This window comes from Silene latifolia, chromosome 2, assembly GCF_048544455.1.
Source record: "Silene latifolia isolate original U9 population chromosome 2, ASM4854445v1, whole genome shotgun sequence".
Lineage (NCBI taxonomy): Eukaryota > Viridiplantae > Streptophyta > Magnoliopsida > Caryophyllales > Caryophyllaceae > Silene > Silene latifolia.
In genome coordinates, this window is record NC_133527.1 from 95,814,740 (window position 1) to 95,828,113 (window position 13,374).

Here is a 13,374-nt window from a genome sequence, read left to right on the forward strand (position 1 = left end):
CTCCTCGAATAGCTCGTTCTCGTAGTAACTGGACAGAGTACTCAGCTCTTCCTCTGTCGGCAATACTCTAGATGATCGTCTCAACTCACGCAAAGTCTTCTCAATCTCAGGATTGAACGGTAGTAATTCACCACCCTGTGACCTGCGCATAAGAGGAAACTACAAGTAGAATATGAGAATAGTTTAAGGAACAGATGTCCCTTAAACTGAGAAAAGACTAAAATAAAAACAACTAAAAATTTAAACAATTGCCTCCCTGGCAACGGCGCCAAAATTTGATACCGTCGTAGAGTACCAAAGATAAATTTATAATCCAAACTACTACTATAGCTAGTGGCAGTTAAGGTCGAACCACAGAGAGGCGATGCAATTAATAGTTGTCTTATTTAATTCTAAAGTAACAAATATGTGGGGGTTTGTTTTGAATTTTTCTATAAATAAAGGCAATGAAATTAAAAGTAAACTAAATAAATGGATGAAATCAAATATTAAAAAGGATGCTAAGATGATCGGTTCACTATAGTTTCGGTGGCAGTATCCTAGGCAAGTCTGAGATAATCACGTGAGATGGGAAAATAAGAAGTCCTCTCGGTCCATTCTTAACAGGTAGCATCTTTCGATCTAGCTACGGGTCCCTAATATCACTAATGCTAACTTTCGTCCTGAAAAGTGATTTAAAAGTCTAAATTAACTTATCTCTCGATCTTATTAATTTAGTCGTCTCAATTAGGTGGTCTATTTCCCTCCCCTATCTTTCGATCTTATCGGGTCGGTCAATTCCTAAACATTCAACTAGTCGCGTGCACTCGATTCGTCAAATATAGAAATTTAATTAATTAAAACGAAGCAAATCTCACGTGGCCAGTCGATCGACCAGGTAACCCAGTCGATCGACCATGGCGCGATTCAGGTATACTATTCTAATGCCGCCTACACTACATATTCCCTACATCCTAGCACGAAAGGTTTAGCTACTCATGACTATTACGAAAACAACAGTAAGATTAACAAGTAAAACTATTAAATGCATGATTGAAATAACTAAATAAGCAAAAAACATGAAACGATAATTTCGGCTTCGGGAATTCTAAACTAGCAATTCTAGTCTAAGGATGGATAAAAACTAACTGAAATTAATGAACCAAAAAATACCGTAAGGAATTGTAGAGAGAAGATTAAAATGATGAACGAAAGTAAATTGTATTGAATGATTAAACTTGAATGCCAAACCCTAATTATTTCCCTAAACTGATGATAAAAGACTTGATAAAAACTTCCTCCTCCTTACATCAGGTTACGTTATATAGGAATATAACGTAACACTTATTCCTAAAACCTAATTACGATAGGCTTCTAACTTCTGGTTCTTTTTATTTGCGTCAGATTATCGGTTTGGTCGATCGACCACTGATACCAATCGATCGACTGAACTGCACTGTATAGGAGCTACTGTAAGTCGTGCTCTGGTCGATCGACCGGGTATGTCAGTCGATCTCCTGCGCCTGTTCCCGGTTGGGTTCTGTCCCTGAGCTCCTGTTTCTACCTTGACCTAGTTATTAATTACGTATTTAATTAATTATTAATCGTATTATCACCTAATTTCTGTTCGTTAATTCATTTATTCTTTTTTTTTAAAACCATCCGTTTTAAATGTATTTTCGACATAAATCAATAAATCCGATGTAATTATTTAATTTTCTTTATTGTATTTCTTTTATTGTATTGCTTGTATGCTTTCACATGCAATTAACCTAAATTCCTACCTCGACATTAATTGTATGTTAAATTACTTGTTCACCGACTTAGTTAATTCTAACATGCTAGAATTAATCTAATGGATGTTGCATTGCATGCATATAATCGACAATATATCGAGTATAGACAATTTCCCTAATCATTAGTAGAGGCCGCTATCGAGGCAGGCGGTATTAGGTGTTCGATCAAAAGAGCTTCCTAATACGTACCCTCACCCCTTACTCCAGATCTCTGTGAACATTCGTGTTCATTGGCATCCACGAGAGTCATTCTAGACATAGAATGCTAAGGGTAACGAGTGCTTAGTGTTCATGTCACTACTTTGTGTCTTGACATGGCATGAGGTATTCGAACGGTTTCCAATTTTCCACAATAAATTGGTGGCGACTCCACAAATGCAAACAAACCAAGAGGGAAAGGTTGCTTCGCTTTTCGCCCCCGTGGGCCCGCTTCCACAACTTCATGCCTCGTGTTGACAAGAATCATGGGCTTGATGGTTTGAAGCATTGCAAAGGCTCAAGTGCCAAGGCCAAGGTGAAAAAGAAAGTGAATGACAAGCTCCCTTGGCCAAGCTTCATATTAAATTGGAACAAACCGTATTCATGCTTATTTGAGGCTTGTTCACAAGCCTTTGACCTTCTTCTAAGAGCCTTGAGCTCTATGGATAATGAATTTAGACAATTCAAAATAGTTTGGTGGAGTCCTATCTCAAACCACCATTTGTAATATATACCTTCCCACAATTTTGCATTGTACTATTGTATATACTTTTAAGTTACTTGCATTTTCCTACATGAGAGTTGTGAGGGAGGGTTACTTGCCCATTCTTTGAGCATATTTTCAGAAATTGATAAGAAGGAATCGCAAATAGGGTGCAAGGGAAAGAATTCAAATAAAACAAATGAAGGATAAACGAGTAGCAGCTCAAGACGCTCGTCCTGGCACTAAGCCGCTCATCCTGAGCCGTGCTGCAGGCAAGAATGAACACTGTCACAAAATCTGATCGGATTGCCCTCGGGACGCTGGTCCCCACTCGAGATCCACTCGAGCCGACTCTAGGACGCTCGTCCTGGACACTGCCTTGAGTAGCGTTTTATACTAGAAGAGAATCTGAGCAGATTCTCAAGAGGACGCTCGTCCCAACAAAAATCCGCACGAAATAGCGCTAAGCCGCTCGTCCCCACCTGAATGCAAAACACAAGGACAATCTGTTTGAGAATCCGCGCGTCTCCTGAGCAGGACGCTTGGGCAGTAACCTCAGGACACTCGGATCGACTTTGGGACACTCGGATGAGCACGATAATTGACTTTGTTGTTAACATATCCGCCCGAGCCCAGCCCAGACCCGCTCCTCTCCCACCCCTTCTTTGTTATAAAAACCCCCCTACCATCCCTATTTTTCCTTATCTTATCTACTCAAAATCACATCTCACCATCCACATACAATCCCCATCACAAAAACCAAGCAAAACCGTAACATTCACATTAAGAAAATGATGAATCTAAGAAGCAAGAGCAAGAAATCAACCGAGGCCGCACCTTAACATCGCAAGGGTGCTACTTCATCCACCCCACGAGAGGCAAGGGGACAAAGGAATATAATGATACAAGGTGTTTCACAACTCGAGGATTTCCCGGAGTTAATCTTCACCAACGATGACCACCACCGACGATTTGAACAATTGCTAGGTAAGGACTATGAACCCACTCAATTCATCGATTATGATGCATTAGAAGTACTTGGCATAATAAATCAAACGGAGGTATTTTTCAATGGTATGGTTCTAGAGAAAATGTTCTATGCCCATGAGGATACATACTTTAGTCTCACGCTAGAGTTCTTGTGTAGTCTCCGCGTAGTCACCACTTGGCAAAGAAATGTTGGTTTGATGTTCCGTCTTTGCAATAGAAACTTTAGGTTGACTCTAGACCAATTTGCAACTATTTTGGTCTTGAGGTACCAAGGGATGACACCGATAAGCCCGCCGACTTTAGTGTTAACCACCTTTGGGTGGCTATTTCTGGGAGGGAACTTCACTCCTATAAGCAATGTTATACCTTTGAAATCCAACATTCGATAATTCGGATTACCGAACGGTTTATTGTCGGGACTATCAATGGAAGACAAGAGTAAGATAGGTGCACCCTTCTCGACTTGACTTTTCTAGAGTCATATTTGAATTTGAAAGGGACAAGGCCTTAAAATTTCAACACACCCCTTGAGATACTTACAAGGTTCAATGACTTTGCTCAAGGGAATTCTAATATCAAAACCTTTATGATGGGAGGCCTAATCACAATTTTGGCCAATGAACTTTGCCCCGGGTTCAACCTTGATGGAAGTTATGAAAAGCTCAAGGGGAACACTTTGATAAATGAGGATGCTATCTTCAACCACCACCGGTGGTGTACTTACAATGAGGCCGGAAGTTTAGAGTGGTTCACCAAGGGTTGCACATCACTTATTCTAAGGGGATGGAACATACCACCCACCGAGCCCCGCTTAAGCCAGTATTCTCTAAGGCCAAGCTACCTCCTCCCCTTTGAGATCCATGACAACCCACCACCAAGAGAAGAAGCACCTCATCGACCTCGCGAGTTGCCGGAATGGGGTGCCGCACCACCATCTTATGTACCCATTCCACCCTACCCAACACCACATGTACCATTCACTCCTCAAGACCCGAGAGCTCCAAACATGAATTATTTAATACAGCTCATGCAAAATGTTGATCTTGGAGTGTACAATGGGAGGTTTGACAACTACTTGGCCCAATACACCTCCTACTACAAAATGGCTCAACAAGAGTACATCAACCCTAGAGGCCCTCACCCATCTTGGGCACGGCCAAATCTCTTGTTCCCTAACTATGGCAACCAAGGAGGGAACTTTGGAGACCAAAGTGAGGGATTCTCTACCCAAGGAGGAGCATATGACCAAGGAGGATCGAGCGGACATGGATACCGCGATGATAATGGCGATGATGAGTAAGATGGCTAGAGGTGCTTGGCCACACCACCTCCATTTGTATGATACTCTTTCCCTATCTCTCATGTATAGTTGCATTGTAATATATATCACATGATTAGATTAGTTTGCATTGTAATATATCTCACATGATTCATGTAGTTAGTTGCATATAGACTTGAGTTCATGCATAGTCACTAATGACCCAACCTCATTTCTCCTACACTAGAAATAGTGCTTAAATCGGTATAGGGAGGTTTGATCATAAGTGACCATAGTTTAATAGAGAACATGCATCATCTAGTGTAGCTTAGATTGCATTCATTTGTAAAATATGTCATATAGAATTGAATTTAGTTAGAGCATGCATTCATTCATATCATATCACTACATTGCATTTGTACTTCAATTTCCATAAAATCAAAAATCCAAAAAACATGTATTTCTTTTTTATTCCTACTCCTACATGTACATTGAGGACAATGTCCAAAATAAAGTGGGGGATGGGAATTTATATTCCAAATAATAAATAAAAATTGAAAAATTTCGAAAAAACTCAAAAATATGTTCTTTAATTTCCTAAAAACAAAAACCATAAAAATTTTAAAATTTTAAAATTCCAAAAACATGTTCTTTCCTTTGTAGTGTAGAATTGTATATATTGTATATATATATTTGTTTGTTTGTCACTCTTATCACATTGGGTCAACTACGCCACATTCGAGGCATGAAGGAAATAGAAGACCGCATGGTATGGTGTTTCCAAATCTCCTTCCTCCTTTTTATATGTTAATGACAATGTGGTTATCTTTTGATTGATGCGGTATGAACCAATGTGTTGTTAGGAGTTTACATTTAGTTCATGTGGCATAATAGTTGATAGAAACATATGCATTAGGTTGTATATATGATAGTTGCATCATGGTATGTAGTTTGCATGGAAGAAAATTTTGTGAAAATGCCTATTTGGGAAGCTTGAAAAGTGTATATAAAACCCTTGTAGATAATTTTTCTCCTTGAGACTTTGTTTGCTAGAATACTCTCATGACACCCTAGGATGTGTCATACTAATATCTTTTGACCCATGGACTAAGGCCTAGTCAAGAGTACCTTGTGGTGTGATAACTCCTTGGCTATCGTTTATTCCAAAGTGACCTTTAAAGCCATGCAACCGCTCTTACACTTCTATCATCATATTTTGTCAAGAAAAAGGGAATGGGCACACAAAAATCTCCAAATTGAGTTCAAGTGCCAAAATAAAAATCAAAAAGTTTTTAAAATGCATCAAATGAAACGAGGAGCAAAAATAGACTCCAATGCTTCAATAAAAGTACCCTTGTTATAAAATGGGGTTATTTTGAAAAAAATGTTCAAAAATGCAATATTGGAAAGAATTGCCAAAGTATCAAAATTACCAAACATCAAAAATGGCAAGAAATGTTCTCAAATGTCAAAAGCCACAACAAATTGGGGGGAAAAACAAATCAAAAAGCAAACTACAAATGTCAAACTCAAAACATCTTGATCCCTTTTATCAATTGATCTCATTTTTGTTGCATGGTGGAGAGGGGACGACCCTTCTTCTTGTCAAGGCAAGAAGGGGAATTCCGCAATCCTACAGTATTTCTAACACCATAGGGAGTCTACTCTTGACGAAAGCATTTAGCAATTGTGGACAAAGGTACCCTATTTTGACACAACTTAGAGGTGATTTATTTGTATCCTCTTAGACTTAGTAGCTTAGAGAAATAATATCTATAATGGAGTGTGTACCCTCAAATTGCTTCCCTCTTAGATGATTTCCGCTACTTAGATGAGGAAAGTGGCTATTCTTTTGTAGATGCATCCATTACATGTTTTGTGTGCTTAATGCTTAAATGTATCGCCATTTTGGCAAGCCCCACCTTGCATTGCAAGAGGGCATCTTACCTCATAGATGTCTTGTTGTGAGTTGAAGGGGCGGAGTGAGACCCGCTAATTGTCTCACATCGGTTATATTATTACTAGGATATTTTAAATAAAGGTCTAGTTCTAGTCACCTCTTTACTCGGGACGAGTAAAGGTTCGGTTTGGGGATGTTTGATGTGACTCTTAATTGCGCACATTTAGTCCTCTAATTGAACCCATTTTGCATAATAATATAGCATTTTATGACCATTTTATCCGTCAATTCCTTCCTATTTTGCTTTCCTATTGCATTGTATATGTCTTGTAGGAAAGAAGATAATGAGGCGGAATTCCCGTCTCTCGCGCATATTCGGAAGCTTGTTGACGATCTTGAATGGATTAGTATGAAGAGGAGACAAGGATGATGACCAAGGATGTAGAAATAACGAGTATATAGAAGGGCTGTAAGCTTAAAAGCAAGGAATTGGAATCCTGTCACAGGATCCGTGCGTCCCAAGCTTATGGACGAGCATTTCAGCCTGAAATCTGAGCGGCCCTGCCTAGGATCCGCACGTCTCACCAAAGAATATGACCGTCCCGATGCCCAATCCGAGCGGATCCCTTTACAGATTTAACTGTGCTTCAAGCCAAGACGCACGGATCTTCTTAGGAGTTGCTACGTGATCCGCGCATGTCTTTCGGGACTTGCAAAACTCTATTCAACACTTAAGAATGTTATTTACTAATCTAGCCTTGTTTAACCTAATGATGTACCTCTATATATACTCCATTTTGGTAATAATCAAGGACCAAGCCCTCTTAGTAGAGGCGAAGTTCCCTTAGATTAAATCAATCTCTCTTAGAATAGATTAGAATAGATTATCCTTTAATCTTTCCACAAAATTACACATTAATCTTTCCTTAATTATTGTTCAAGTTTTTTAATGGGTAATTGAAGATTATTGGGTTATTATTGGAGAATTGACAACTCTTCACGAATCAATCAAGTTTTCTTTTATTATTCTTTTCTTTCCAATTGTTCATCTTAAGTTTGGTATAATTCCTTTACTCTTTACTCTTTATTACTTATTTCTTCACTCTTTTATCATGTTTATACTTGTTCTGATGATTAACACCATTGATGACATGTTTTCTATGATAATAAGTGAGTAGTTACTTAAATAGGATTAGTGGGGGATTAGGGGAGTTAATCATGGGATAGATTTATGCTTAATGAATTCATATGAATGCTTGCTTATTGTTCTTCAACTTATGCACATGTCATGTTTGATGAAATGCTAGACTATGAAACTGGTCCGGTTTCAAACTCGTCATCAAAAGCTACCAACCAAAACAATATTTATAACTTTACAAACTACTCTTAACAAAGAGATAAGTAAAGGTCGGATCCCAAGGGACGGGTATTGATGTAGGATTTTCTATTGCAAATGGTCGTGTCTTAGGTTGCGACAATTTGGGTTGAGATAGGAGATGAACTAAACTAATCAACAATATAAAAGTAAAGTAATAAAAACAAGCAAGATGATTAAAAAGAGATGTAAACAATTGATTAAAAGCACTAGGGTATCATGGGTTCATAGGGGATTCATGGGAGTTGATCATACAAACATGTTCTCAATTATATAGCAATCAATTATTGTTGTGATGGGATCGAGTTGGTGTATAAGCTTACAATCCCTAAGAAGGTTTGGGTCCCGGAGCCGAATCGATTAGATTGTACAACAGCTACAAGTCGACTTAATCCTTCCTATTCAACAATATGCATGGTCTAATAAGGCTCGAGTTGGTGTATAAGCTTACAAGCCTCATTGAAAAGATAGGTGATGGGTAAAAAATGCAAGGATTCATAGGCCCGCATTTCATCAAACATAACATGTGCATAAGTTGAAATCACAACAGGCAAGCAATTTAATTATGAAAACATATTATATTAAGTATGAATCATTTCCCATGTTAGTTTCCCCTAATTCCCGATTAACCCTAGCTAGGAGACTACTCACTCACTACCAAATTCAGCATGCTAATAAGATTGTCAATCAAACTAACAAGGCTAAACATGATGAACAAATGAAAGTAACAGAAGTACTTGATGATTGATATAAGGTTGTCAATCCTCCAAATAAACCCAAATAATCCTCTAATTACCCAAAATAAATGAAGAACAATAGAGAAAATAAGGGAAAGATTAATATTGAGAATTGTATTAAAACTTGATTAAGAGTTGATTACAAGATTACTACTAGATTAAAGGATATTTACAACTTGATTAAGAGAGCCTAAAGAGGTGATTAAGAGATGATTCTAATCTAGGTAGCACAAAGGGGTATTTATACTAAAGATAACGTACAAGGATTAGGGTTACTAAGGGCTTAAATGACTATTAAGACACTAAGAAAAGTTGAGGAAATGCTCCCCTCGAAGAAATGAGCATATCCCTCTTGCTAGTCCCGTGTTAAGACGCTCGTCTCGTGCTGAGGCACGGTTGGTATTGACTTGTGATCCGAGCGGATCACGGCTTAGACGCTCGGCTTGAGCTGCTGGGGGACGCTCGTCCTGGGCACAAGACGCCCGAATTATGCTGTTGGGAGACGCCCGGATTGTGGACAATCCGCTCGGATCCTGGGACAAACAGCTTCTCTTCTTTTTGCTCCTTAACAATCCGCAAGGATCGTGTTGAGGATGCAAGGATCCTTTCATCATTGCCCATTTCACCCTATTATCTACATAGGCCTTCTAGTAATGTCTTCTCTTTGATGCTTGGTCATTGGGTGCGATCAATTTAGCTCCATTTCGCCACGTAAATGCAAGGTTAGCACTCCTTTCCTACCAAAGGGGACAAAACCTCAAAGAATATGCAAAACGGGAAACTAAAGATAGTAAATGACCCAAATAAGTGCTATAAAGCATGGGAACGAGGTTAATTCGGGGACTAAATGTGCTCAAATATGAGTCACATCAGAAACCTTGCATTTTTTTACCATCTCTTATCTTTTCAATGAGGCTTGTAAGACATAAAACAACTCGAGCCTCATTAGACCATGTATAGAGTTGAATAAGGAAAACCCAAGTCGACTTGTAGATGTTGTAAAGTCTTAACCGACTCGGCTCCGAGATGTAAGTTTCCGTAGGATTTGGTTTATCATGCATGTAGTTTAATAGGAAGAATTAAATCGACTTGTAGGTGTTGTACAGTCACAAATGACTCGCCTCCGGGACCCAAATCATCTTATGAATTATTTAATATGAACTAACTTAATTCTAACAATAATAAAATTGCTTGTATCTATATAACTCATTTATGCTATCTTACCATGATTCCCCTATGATCCCATCACATCCTAGTATCCTTTATTATTTATTTACATCTTTATTTGTTTTATTGCTTGTTTACCTTTCATTGCTTTTATTAGTTTAGAATCTTCAACCCATTTCAATTGTGACAACCCTAAGCACAACTACAATTAGATTGAACAATTTGAATACCCCCGTCCCGTGGATCGACCCCGACTTGCTTGCTATGCTAATAGTTGGGTATAAATGTGTTTGAGGGCGGACAACGACCCGCTCCATCACTTTGCAAACTACTCTTAGTAGAGTGATAAGCAAAGGTCGGATCCCAAGGGACGGGTATCGATTTAAGATTTCAATTGCAAGTAGTTATGTCTTGAGGTGTCATAAATTTGGGTTGAAATGAGATGCAATATAGACTAATCAACAAGATGAATGTAAAGTAACGAAAACAAAGTAAAACAAATACAGGGGTTTGTAAACAATTGATTAAGGGAACTAGGTATCATGGGTTCATAAGGGAATCATGGAAATAGATCATACAAACATGTTCTCAAATAGATGCAAGCAACTTATTATTGTGATGGAATAGAGTTAGTGTATATCTTACAATTCCTAGGAAGATTTAGGTCCCGGAGCCGAGTCGATCAAGACTTTAAAACACCTATAAGTCGAATTAGTCTCTTCCTATTCAACTCTATGCATGGTCTAACAAGGCTTGGGTTGGCTTATATCTTACAAGCCTCATTGAAATGATAAGAGAATCATGCTAGGATTGTCAATCGAGCATTTCATCAAGCATAACATGTGCATAAATTGAAATCACAATAAGAAAGCATTTAATTATGAAAGCCTATTAAATTAAGCATAGATCTAATCCCATGAATTATTCTCCTAATTCACCATTAACCCTAGCTAAGAGACTACACACTCATGATCAAGTTTAACATGCTAATAAGGATGTCAATCATATTAACAAAGCAAAACATGATGAATAAGTAATGTAATTAACAATAATTAAGCAAAGGTAAAAGGGATTACCCCAACTTGAGATGATCCAAATAATTAAGCAAAGAATAATAGTAGGAAACTTGATGATTGATGGAGAGTTGTCAGTCCTCCAATAAACCCCAAATAATTTTCTAATTACCCAACTAAAACTAAGAACAATTGAGAGATTAAGGAAAGATTAAGATGTGATTAATATTAAAATATGTATTAGAGCTTAGAAGGGGATTATAACTTGATTCTAAGATGATGTTCGTCTAGGTAGTACAATAGGGTATTTATACTAAAATTAAGTACAAGAATTAGGGTTACTAAGGGCTTAAATGACGATTACGTCCCTAAGAGAAGTTTAACGATTTGCAAGTCCCGTAAGGCCACGCGCGAGCTGAGTAGCAGGTTCCTCAGGGACGCGCGCGTCCTGGTCTGAAGAATGCTCGGGACTGTTTCACAATCCGCTCGAGCTGAGCCTTTGGCCGCCCGGATCCTGAGCCTGAAAGCTCGTCATGAGCTCGGGACGTCCGGATCCTGGGACAGAGTTCCTCCTCCATTCTTGACTGCTTATCAATCCGTGGGGATTGACTTAGGGTGGTGGGGATCTTCATCATTGCCCAATTAACTTAATTTATTTGCTTAGGCCTTTAGTATTGGTCTCCTCTTCGATGCTTGGTCATTAGATGCGATCCATTTAGCTCGATTTTGCTCCATAAATGCAAGGCTAGCAATCCTCTCCAACCAAGGACATAAAACCTCAAAGAATATGCGAAATAGGGAACTAAAGATAAGAAATGACCCTAATAATCGCTAGAAAGCATGGGAACGAGATTAATTCGGGGACTAAATGTGCACAAATATGAGTCACATCAACTTAATTTAGCTTCGGGTTTGCAGTTATTTCTAAATAATTGTTATTTTGAACCAACGTTGTTTAGAAATATAATATCAGTATCTGTGTTAAACGCAGAAGGTTTTAATTTTGTAATAAAAGACAAATGTTGTACTTTTTCCCTTAATGGGATTGTATATAGCCAAGCTATTTCAATTAATGGTATTTATATTCTAGACACTTGCAACGATGTTTATCATTTAGATAATAAAAGACTCAAACAGGTGATCCCGAGCAATATTATTTATGGCATTGTCGATTAGGACATATCAACGAGAAACGCATTAAAAAACTAGTGTCGAGGTATAATTAAACCTTTTGATTTCGAATCATTTGGCATATGTGGATCTTGTCTTCTTCGCAAGATGACTCGCGCACCTTTTCTAGGAAAGGGATCTCGAGCTAGTGAGTTGTTGGGTTGAATACATACCGATGTATGTGATCCAATGACTATCACTGCTACAGGAAATTATGACTATTTCATTACTTTCACCGATGACATGAGTAGATATGGATTTGTCTACTTAATGAGGTATTGATCGGTCCATTTCGTGTTCACAATTAAAGGTGTGGTCGTTGGGTCACGTCCGAATCAAAACACAATTTATAGCTTCACAAACAACTCTACAATTAGTAAAAAGGCAAGTAAAGGTCGGATCCCAAGGGACGGGTATTGAAATGAGATTCCTATTGAAACTAGTGGTGTCTTAGGGGTGTCACAATTTGGGTTGATGTAGAAGGTCACTAACTAAAATAGCAATGAAAATAAACTAGCAAGATGAATTAAAGGGGGTGCAAACAATTGATTAAAAAGCACTAGGGTGTCATGGGATCATAGGGGAATCATGGGAATTGATCAAACAAACATGTTCTCAAATTATAAGCAAGCAATTATTGTTGTGATGGATTGAGTTGGGTTATATCTTACAATCCTAGGAAAGTTTGGGTCCAGGAGCCGAATCGATTAGATTGTACAACACCTACAAGTCGACTTAATCTTCTCTACTCAACAACATGCATGGTCTAATGAGACTCGAGTTGGGTTATGTCTTACAAGTCTCATTGAAAAGATAGGAGATGGTGGTAAATGCAAGGATTCATAGGCTTAGCATTTCATCAAATATAACATGTGCATGAGTTGAGATCAAAACAAGCAAGCAAATAAAACATGAAAGCATATTAATCTAAGCATGAATCATTCCCTATGTTGGTTTCCTCAAATCACCCATTAACCCTAGCTAAGACACTACTCACTCATTATCATGTTGATCATGCTAGCAAGGTTGTCAATCATACCAACAAAATGAAACATGGTGAATAAATGAAAGTAATTAACAATAACTAATAGGGATTAAGAGAATTATACCTACTAATGGTTCCAATAATAAAGCAAAGATAAAAGAAGTACTTGAATGCTTGATTGAGAGGTTGTCAATCTCCCAATAATAACCAAAATAATCTTCAATTACCCAAAATAAAGGATGAACAAAAGAGAGATTAAGGAAATAAAACTTGTATTAGAACTTGATTAATTGTTGATTACAAAACTAAAGAGAGATTTGAT